The sequence below is a fragment of the Monodelphis domestica genome, chromosome 4 (assembly GCF_027887165.1).
Source record: "Monodelphis domestica isolate mMonDom1 chromosome 4, mMonDom1.pri, whole genome shotgun sequence".
Taxonomy (NCBI): Eukaryota; Metazoa; Chordata; class Mammalia; order Didelphimorphia; family Didelphidae; genus Monodelphis; species Monodelphis domestica.
The window spans coordinates 421505190-421515505 of NC_077230.1; the positions used below are offsets into that span (position 1 = coordinate 421505190).

The 10316-nt window shown below is 43.0% G+C and overlaps 1 long non-coding RNA gene across 1 annotated transcript; it reads right to left on the bottom strand.

Annotated features, from left to right (window-relative positions):
* Window positions 1–3430: 3430 nt before the first annotated feature.
* Window positions 3431–10312, bottom strand: LOC130453950 (uncharacterized). The gene is made up of 2 exons (XR_008911625.1): window positions 5433–10312; window positions 3431–5019 (listed from the first exon to the last, which is right to left on the bottom strand). It is a non-coding gene; the product is annotated as an uncharacterized LOC130453950 (long non-coding RNA).
* Window positions 10313–10316: the final 4 nt, after the last annotated feature.

The following is a 10316-nucleotide window of genomic DNA, read 5'->3' on the forward strand; positions in this document are numbered from 1 at the left end:
TAAATCCACCATTACTCCTAACTTCCACATTTCTGTCCAGTGTCCCGACATCTATCCTTCCCTGCTATCCAACCAAGTGTCCTCCTTTCTATTCTATCTATTGCATTTGTCCCTGTCCCCCCACTCCCACATCACCACCCTAGTTCAAGCCCCCCCCTCTCTTCTCCTTTCAATTACTGCAAGACCTCCCAGTCTCCAGGCAGCTACTCTCTCCCCTTTCCAATTCACCCTCCAGAGGGTTGCCAAACTGACATTCCCAAAGGGCAGAGTGAGTTGATGATGTCACTCCCCTATTCAAGAAACATCAGCAGCTCCCTATTGCCTTTAGGATAAATTAACATCCTTGTTAGTCTTTTGAATCTCTTCCCAATTGGCTTTCTGTACTTTCTGGATCAGCCAAGCCACCTTGGTACATGAAATTCCATCTCCTGTCTCTGTATCATTTGGCTTGGGCTTGGTCCCTGTGCCTGGAATGCACTCCCTCCTTCCTTCTTCCTGTCCCTTGGAATCCCCACTTCCATTCAAGGCTCATCTCAAGTGCCACCTCCAAGAAGTTCTTCCTCACTCCTCCCTTCTGGCTTTCCCAAATCCCATCAGATCTCAGCATTAATGTTACCTTCTGCAAGAGGGCATTGCTGGTCTCTACCCCATCCCTACCCCTACTTTTAATGCCTTCCCTGAGGGCTTATCTCCAATTTATATTATGGTAGATGCACCACAGCTTGCTAGCTGTGTGACTCTGGGCAAGTCACTTCACCCTATTTGCCTTCGTTTCCTCATGTGAAAGAGCTGGAGAAGGAAGTGGCAAACCACTCCAGGATCTTTGCCAAGAAAACCCCAAATGGGGTCACAAAGAGTCAGACAGGACTGAACAACCACAAAAGAGGAATCGTGCTTAGGTCCGCCCTTTTTGGAGGGCCATACAGAGCTTTCACAGATATCGGTTCCTCCGATTCCAGCTTGGAAGCCTGTTGCTGACCATTAAGGGCTGAGTGGTTGCTCCAATGTGATGTCAAAAAGTCTTTCATTTAACTCCAGTCCCCAAAGAACCGATGACTCATAAGGTGCCGAGCCGGAATTGAGTATACACACAAAAGGTGACACACACACACACACCTATCCTGGCTTTCTTTTCCTTCCTGGCAGGGATGGGGGTCAAGGATTACTTGGAACTGCCAGGCTGGGGAGGGGCAGCTGGTTCCACCTCCTTGTTTGGCAGTCATGTGTCCATGATCATATGACATGTCTGTTTCTTGTGAGTCTGTCCATTTCGGATCCTTGATGAATGAGTATTCCAAGACGAGAGTGCCTGAGTGATCGGCAAATTAGGAATTTCAGAGAGGTCACTGAAGGTCCCAAAGGTGACCAGAGATGGCGCCAGTAACTGCCAGAATAGTAGAGGCCGATGACAAAGTAGTGTCACCCAGATAAATGGAGAAAGCTTGTCCCCCAAAGCTGGTGACAGCTTCAGGGAATGAGACCCCTTGCAGTGGACAGAAGGACCAACTATCCTCTGGAAAGAACAATCTGAAAAGCTACCCAAAAAGAGAAATTCATGAGGACTCTGCAAATGGAAGAAAGGACTCCTGAGACCAAGGGTTGGGAAACATCCCTATATATAAAGCCTATAGAAAATAATTGGGTGGGGAGAGACACGGGCACCTGGCGGGGAGGGGTGTCAAGGAAGGCTTCATGTAGAAGGTGGCATTTGAGTTGAGCATGGAAGGAAACTAGAACGTCTGAGATGGAGATAAGAGCTGGCATCCATTCCTGGCATGAGGAACCAGACATGAAGATGGGATCTGAAATGTCCTACATGAAGAATGGCAGATGCATTGTGTTGGTGGAGTCAGCAAGCCATGGCTAGTGATTCCAGGTGAGCAATGAGGGTAAGCTGAGAGTTGGAGATTGGTTCAACTCCATGCCTGTGAGTCTGGGAAATTTAAGATCGGGGTGGAGGAACTACACTTTCCACTCATAGGGACTCTGCCTTAATTCAGGCTTTTGGTATCTCTTCCATGGATAGTTGGGATAGCCTCTTGATTAGTCCCCGTCTCTATCTCGAGACTTTTTCCTCTCTTCTATTTCTCTTTCATCCTCCACATAGATGCCAAAAGGATATTACTAAAACACAAGTCTGATCAGGCACTCAGAAATTCAGAAAGCAGGGGGCAGCTGGGTAGCTCAGTGGATTGAGAGCTAGGCCTAGAGATGGGAGGTCCTAGGTTCAAATCTGGCCTCAGACACTTCCCAGCTGTGTGACCCTGGGCAAGTCACTTGACCCCCATTGCCTAGCCCTTACCACTCTTCTGCCTTGGAGCCAATACACAGTATTGACTCCAAGACAGAAGGTGAGGGTTTAAAAAAAAGAAAAGAAATTCAGAAAGCTTCGGGAACTCCTTATCCATTTGAGGTTGAAGTCTTAGCCTGGAATTTATAGCCCTTCCAAATCAGGTTTCCATCTACTTTTCTAGTATTATTTCATATTATTCCCCTTCATTCATTCTCCTTTCCAATCAATAAGCCATGAGTTATTTCCAATATATAAATTAATCTATTTTATAATTGGTATCATTCTTTCATTGAAGACTCATTTAACTGCATGGCAGAAAGTTTTGTAAGCTGTTTCGTCATTGTCTTGCACGTTATTCTATGACTTCTTTGACCTATTCATTATTTAGAATTTCATTATCATGTCTCTGGTGAATTCTGTCCTTTGTTCATACTCCCTAAATTGAGAAATACTTTTTGTGGTGTAAATAATTTTTTGTAAATTTTTTTTAATAATTGAAAATAATTGATTATTTGTAATATATGTAAATGTTTACTATTTTGACTTTCTCATATTTATTTTAACTATTTTTGTGCCTTAATACAATTTTTGTGTAATTGGTGCTAAGAAATATATATTCTTTCACAAGGTGCCAAATATGAGAGACATTAAAGTCTCCTACTACTATTGTTACTATTTAAATCTTCTCACAATTTCAATTACCTTTTCCTTTGTGAAGTTTGAAGCTACACCATTTGCTACACATTTGTTGTCTGTGGTTCCTAGAGATTAATATGATTTCCTTTTTTACCTCTACATTATGGTTTTCGCTTTTGCTTCATCTGATGCAATGATTGCATCTCCTACATGATTTCAATTCCTTCTTCTTGGATTCACCTGATTCATAGTAAACTCTGTTCTGGCCTTTAGTTTTTATTCTGCATGTGTCTTTACTTTAGAAATGTTTCTTGGGGGCAGCTGGGTAGCTCAGTGGATTGAGAGCTAGGCCTAGAGACGGGAGATCCTGGGTTCAAATTTGGCCCTAGACACTTACCAGCTATTGTGATAGTGAAATCACCTTTAAAAACTGATTTATATTAATTTAAGGTCACCAAGGAATTCATTTATAAAATTCCTAAATGAACACTCAAGCCAGTATGGAGTTTTATTGTGGTTTAATTACAGTGGGTGTAATAAAGAAGGAGAGGGAGAGAAGGAAAGAAGGGGGAAAGGAAAAGGGTTAACTCAACCTTCTGGCAGAGCCAGAGGGAGTTTAGGCCTGGAAGGCCAAGGTAGAGAAGAGAATCAGTCCTTGACTCATGTAACCGATCTGAAAGAAAGCTCTCTGTGGGCCTCCTCGTTGCTCCAGCTCCTAGCACAAACTGGCCCCTAGTCCTGTCCACAGGAAGTCAGCGAACTCCAGAGGCTGTTCTCTACCTCACTTCCTGTGCCTCACAAGTGCCAATGGTGGCTCAAGCTTGGCTTAGGACAGCCCAGGTGGGCAGTTAGTTATTTCTGATTTGTCATTGACTAGCACATACCCTTGTAGTGTGGATATACACAATTTTGGGTGCTAGACCAAGCAAGATGGAGATTTAAAAATCACAATCCCCCCTGGTGATGATTGGGAGACTAGTCTCCCCAATTGATCATAAAACATAAGCATCCTGCACCCCAAAAAATTCTGACTGCAAGTGCATACAAAATTTCTACCCTTTAAGAGGAAAACTACAATAGTTGTAGATAAGGGGAAATAGGAGAGAGAGACAGCAAACCAATGTTTTGCTGGGTGCATTGACAAAAGCCAATTAGGGGGCAGTCCCCTTTGGCATAAGAGTGTACATTCAAAATAAATGTTCAATCAACCGCACCCCAAGGTTCATTCTGGATCTTCCTGTAGTGTAAGGGTTTAGGCATCTTTCTGCAACAGTTCATTCTCTGGATTCAGTTAGTTAGCAAGCTGCTTCTCTGAAGATCTATCTCGAACAAAATTTAAATCTTGGATTTTATGAAAATATAATCCCCCCTGAAGAAAGTGTTGAAAAACCCAGTCCAGCTGAGGATGCAAGGTTTCGTTATGGAGGGTGCATGAGTTAATTCAAAAGAAAAACAAAAACAAAAATGAAAACAAAATAAAAAACAAAAAAAGGGAAAAATTAAGGGAAAAAATATAAACCCCATATCTATATCTATATCTATATATTTATATTTATATTAAAGAAGAATTCAAAATCAGTATCAAAATATCAAAAATCTATGTATACAAAATTTTGAGAAAGCAAGAATAAATTTTCTCACAGGCCCCGGTATTCGGGTCCAGTTAAGTAATTTCTAATCCCACAAGTCTGTAGGACAGAATGCAGTAATTTTCACTTACCCATTTGCAGCCAAGGCTATAGGAAGTTGCCATACTATAGGAGAGAAAAAAGGACCCGATTTTTATTGTAATAGGGAAGTGTCATTCCCTGGTCTGATTTTACCTTCATTCTCAGGGATGGAGGGAGCCAGGATGATAGCCAACCTTTGGTACTTGTCTGAAGGTATTTTCGCAAAGAGTGTGGGTACAAGGAAGGCCTACATCTTAACGTATGTCAAGTGTCGCAACCTTGAGTCTCACACTAGGTTCAAGGCTTTAGTATTGGCTTAGAAGTGCTTGAATCCTACCTGGATTGGTTTTTGATTTGTAGACCTGTGGGCTCTGTTGGCATTATCCAGGTTATCTCTGTGCTCCTTTTTTGATCCCATTTCTAGAATCAGACACAAACATTAATGAATGTCCCACAACAATTATCAACAAATGGCAGGTTCCCATAGTCTAAAGATGTTTGGGTATGTATTAATAATATAGCAAGTATATATATTTAAACTAATATTATTGTGGAATAAAAATTAATATTGATTGTATGTACCTTGAGTACATAGAAATGAGAAAAGGGAAAAAATAAAATATTTTAATAAAAGAAAAATAATAAAAATAAGGAAAAAGAGAAAAGGCAAAAAAATAAATTCAGGGATTCAATGTGTCAAAAACAAAACAAAACAGTTCCACTTGTCAATGTGTAGTTATCTCCAATGCATGTATAGGATATAGTCAATCAGTCTCAATAGAGGATGCTCTTTTTACATGTGAGCAATGAATCCAAGAGTCCTTTTCTCCAACCTTTATAGATGTTGGAGTAGTTAACAATATTTGGAATGGTCCTTCCCAGGAAGGCTGGGTTGCTCCCGTACACTGGAAGTTCTTTATATACACGTCTCCTGGGTTCAGGTCGTGAAGTGAAAAGTCTAGTGGTCCAGCTTGTACTGCAGCTCCGGATTCATGTAGTTCACCCAGTTTGTGCTGTAATTCCTGTAAAAGGAAGCAATAGTAGTATCTCCCCCTAATAGCGATGTATAATCCGGGGGGGAGAAAGGTTTAGCCTGAATAGGCGGATGTCCAAAAAGCATCTCAAATGGTGAGATGTGTAGGTCTCCTCTAGGCCTGCTTCTAAGATAAAATAGGGCCAGAGGGAGAATTTCAGGCCATTTTAAATGGGTCTCAGTGCATAATTTGCCAATCATAGTTTTAAGTTCTTTGTTCATCCTTTCAACTTGGCCTGAACTCTGGGGGTGATATGGAACATGGAATTTTGGAGTTATCCCCAAGCAGGAATATATCTGATTTAGAACAGAATCAGTAAAATGACTTCCCCTATCAGATTCAATACGTGCTGGCGGGCCAAAGTGAGGAATAATTTCTTTTAAAAGCACCTTAGCAACAAAAGCCGCTGTGGCTTGGACTGTAGGAAATGCTTCTGGCCATCTGGTCAGTTGGTCTACTATGACCAGGCAAAATTTATAATGTCCAACCTTTGGTATCGTTATAAAATATATCTGCAGGTGCTCAAAAGGTGTGTAAGCCAGAGGACGCCCACCAAAGGCTTTTCCACGAAAGGCATGTTTGTTATATGCCTGGCAGTTAGAGCAGGCTGAACACACGTTAGAGGCTATGGTAGTTATACCAGGGGCTATCCATACTCTTTTGACAGAGTCCATGATGCCCTGAGTACCAAAGTGGCCATTATTATGAACAGATTGGCAAATTTGGTGATAGAAACTTCTAGGGAGCAGGGGTTTTCCTTCAGATGACACCCAAACTCTATTGATCTGTTTTGCTTTGAATTTTTGTTTCCATTTTCCCACTTCCTTTTCATTATAGGAAAGTGATAAATTTAAGTCATCAGTGGTTGTTAATGTTAAAATTAATTCAGGCCCTTCTATGGCTGCTAGCTTTGCAGCAGCATCTGCTCAGTCATTTCCCTTAGAGATAGGGTCGGTGTCACCTGTATGGGCAGAGCAATGAACTACAGCGAGGGCTTCAAGCAGTTTGAGAACAGAAAGAACTTCATTAATAATTTCTGCATTAGCTATAGATTTTCCAGCTGAGGTTAAAAATCCTCTCTGGGCCAAAAGCATATCTAGAATCTGTATAAATTGATGCCTTTTTACCCTTGGCAATTACACAGGCATGTTTCAATGCTATGAGTTCTGCCCCTTGAGTGCTAATGTTAGAGGGCAGTGAAGCTGACCACTCAGTGGCAAATTCTGTGACTACAGCAGCTCCAATGTAGCGTATGCCATCCCTCATAAAAGAAGAACCATCAGTAAATAGGATCAGGTCTGAGTTTTTTAAGGGAGTGTCCAAGAGATCATCCCGAGGCTTTTCTGCCATGGACACTAGTGTTTCACAACTGTGTAATGGTTCTCCTGAAGTTGGTAAGTCTGGAAGCAAGGTGGCAGGGTTAAAGGTTGTACAGTGTTTTAGAGTAATATTTTCATTGTTTAGCAAGGTTATTTCATACCTTGTAATTCGCTGATCAGAAAATGCCTGTGTTCTCTGTCTTAGCAATAATGCTTCTACCTCATGTGGGCACATAATTGTTAATGGGCATCCTAATGGTTTTTGTCACCAGTAATGTGCCAATGGTGGCTCAAGCTTGGCTTAAAACAGCCCAGGTGGGCAGTCAGTTATTTCTGATTTGTCATCGACTAGCACATACCCATGTAGTGTGGGTGTGCACAATTTTGGGTGCTAGACCAAGCAAGATGGAGATTTAAAAATCACACTATGTGACCCTGGGCAAGTCACTTAACTCCCATTGCCTAGTCCTTACCCCTCTTCTGCTTTGGAACCAATACACAGTATTGATTCCAAGACAGAAGGTAAGGGTTTTCTTTTAAAAAAATGTTTCTTATGGGCAATTGATTGTGGAGTTTTGTTTTTTTATCCAATCTGCCACTTTTTCATTTTATTGGATTGTTTAAATCATCTAAATTTAATGTTATGATAGATTTCTATCTTTATTCATTTGTGTCTCCAAGTGTTGCTTTTTTTCTAAACTGGAATTTTTCTTGTCCCACCCATCATCATATTTCACTCCTCTCTCTATACTTTTGCTCAGGCAGTCTCTGGTGGCTGGAATGCATTCTTTTTTTCCCTTCTCCCTCTTAAAACTTAGTGCTTCCTTCAGGGTACAATTCAGATGCCACCTCCTATACAAGGTGCTTCCTAATCCCTCTAGTTCTCAACCCTCCTTTCCTCTTGAAATTACTTTGTGTTATTTACTTATTTATTTGTGTATCATATTCCTTTACCACCAAACTATGTGAGACTTTCATGTTTCATTTTTGTCATTGTGCCACTGGTGCCTGGTTCAGTCCTTGTGACAAAGCAGGTGCTCCATTAATGTTGAATTGAATCTAAAAAATGGGATGAGCACTCAGTGGCAGAGATGAGGAAATCAGAGGCAGATCCAGAGCATCAGAGATAGAGTATGGACTTAAGGTCAGAGATGTAAGCTCAGAGGCAGAAATAGCAATTCAGAGATAGGGAAGAGTCTTTGGACACAGGGTTCTAAGACCCATTGGTGATAGGGCTAGAACCTTAGACCCGGGGATGGCGAAGCAGAGATGGGGATGGGTTTTCAGAGACCTGGGCTGTGCCAGTGCCAGAAATGGGGAGACTGTAGTCATGAGGATTGGGGCTTGGAAACAAGGATGGATTATCATAGGCAGTGATGGAAACTCAAGAGATTGAGGTGGACGCTCAGCTATGGGAATGGGGACTCTGAAGGGAGGATAAGGGTTCAGTTAGGGAAACAGGGAAGGGGATCAGAGTTGGCAGCATAATCTCAGAGACAGAGATGAAGTGTTCCTCGGCAGCTTGGGGTCAAAATTATTTGAGACATGATCCATAGAGGTTCAGTATTCTGGATGGAGTCTCAGAAGCAAGGATCAGAGACTAGGGATGGGAATGAGCAATCAGGGAAGGGGATGGGTTGATTCCTCTTTTAGAATATTAGTTTTTCATGGGCAGGGACTTTCTATCTGTATAGTTAGAGCTTAGCCCAGTAGGCATTTAATAAATGCTTTGTTTTCATTCATTTATTCACAGTTATCATTTAAAGTCAGGACTCTTTCACATATGTATACATTTTATATATACATATACATTTTCATACCTATTGTTCCAGTCCTGTCTGACTCTTTGTGACTCCATTTGAGATTTTCTTGGCAAAAGTACTAGCCTGGTTTGCCATTATTTCCTTCTCCAGTTCATTTGACAGATGAGGAAACTGAGGCAAACAGGATTGAGTGACTTGTCCAGGGTCACACAGCCAGGAATTATCTGAGCCTAGGACCTCCCAGCCTGGCTCTCTATACACTGAGCCAGCCAGCTGCCTCCTTTTTTATTTTGATTTTTTTTGAGGCAAACAAAGCCCAGGGTCACATGGCTTGTAAGTAGCTAAGGCTAGACTTGAATTCAGGTCTTCCTGGCTGCTGCAAGCCCAGCTGTCTACTTCACCACCTGGCTGCCCATAGTAGGTTCTGAATACATGCTTATCCCTTGGGAAACAGCATAGTACAATGGAAAGGACACTGGCTTTGGAGCCAAAGGACCAGAGCTCAAATCCTGCCCCTCTACTTACTCCTTGTCTGACCTTGATGCCCTCCAAGGACTGCCCAGAGTGTGGCTCCATAGCATGAGGGTAATGGAACATTCTGATTGCATTGGGCCGCTGGGAATCCTCACCCCTCTCAGTAGTCAGTCAAAAAGCATCACCCTCCCTTTTTAAAGAAAAATCCTCATTCTCTGTCCCACTGCAGAAAAACAATCCATATAGTAGGGAAAAGCCAACTTCCCTCCCTCTCCGTGACCATGTCCGAACAAGGAGTGCCCTTGTGTGCATTTATTTATTAAACCCTCACCTGCTTTAGAATCAAGATTTTATTCCAAGCAGAAGCATCATACGGACTAGGCAATGAGGGTTAAGTGACTTGCCCAGGGTCACACAGCAGGACCTCCTATCTAGAAGTCTGGCTTTGTATCTCCTGTCACCAGCACTTACTTATTAAATACCTGTTGTAGGTCTGAGGCTGCAAAGTCAGAGCCCAAAGAGCCTCCCTCCGCATTCACAGTAATGGGGGTGGGGGTGGGGAGACATAGAATAGAAGATACTTGGGGGTTTGGAAGAACTAGGAAAGGTTCCCTTGGGGGCAGGGGCGCCCAAGCTCCAAAGTCAGGGTACAGGAGTCTGGTACCGGCGCGGAGGGCAGCCTGGGCAAAAGCTCGGAAGAGAGAAACAGCACGTGGGGGTTGAGACACAAGTAGCTGGGCTTGGCCGTCACAATTTGGAGCATATGAAGGGCCAAGACTCTAAAGCCAGGATGGAACCGGAAGCCACTAGCATTTCGCTCCAGCAGTCTGAGGAAGCCACCGGGGTTTATGGAGCAGGGAAAATGACTAGCAGGGAGGACCCGGAGGGCAGGGCACTAGCGCAGGCAGGGGAAGGCGCGCTCCTGGACGCCTTCTGACTCAGCGCAGGGGCCTGCAGGCCACAGTACTCCGATTCCCCGCCTTCCCGCAGCTGCCACGAGGCGGTTAGGAGCATTCCCCACCCCCGTGATCTCTTCCGCTCCGCTGCCATCCTTCCAAGGAGAACTCCATTTCCCACAATCCTCCGAGAGCCATCAGGCGCTCTACGTCGTACTAGCACGTTTTTGT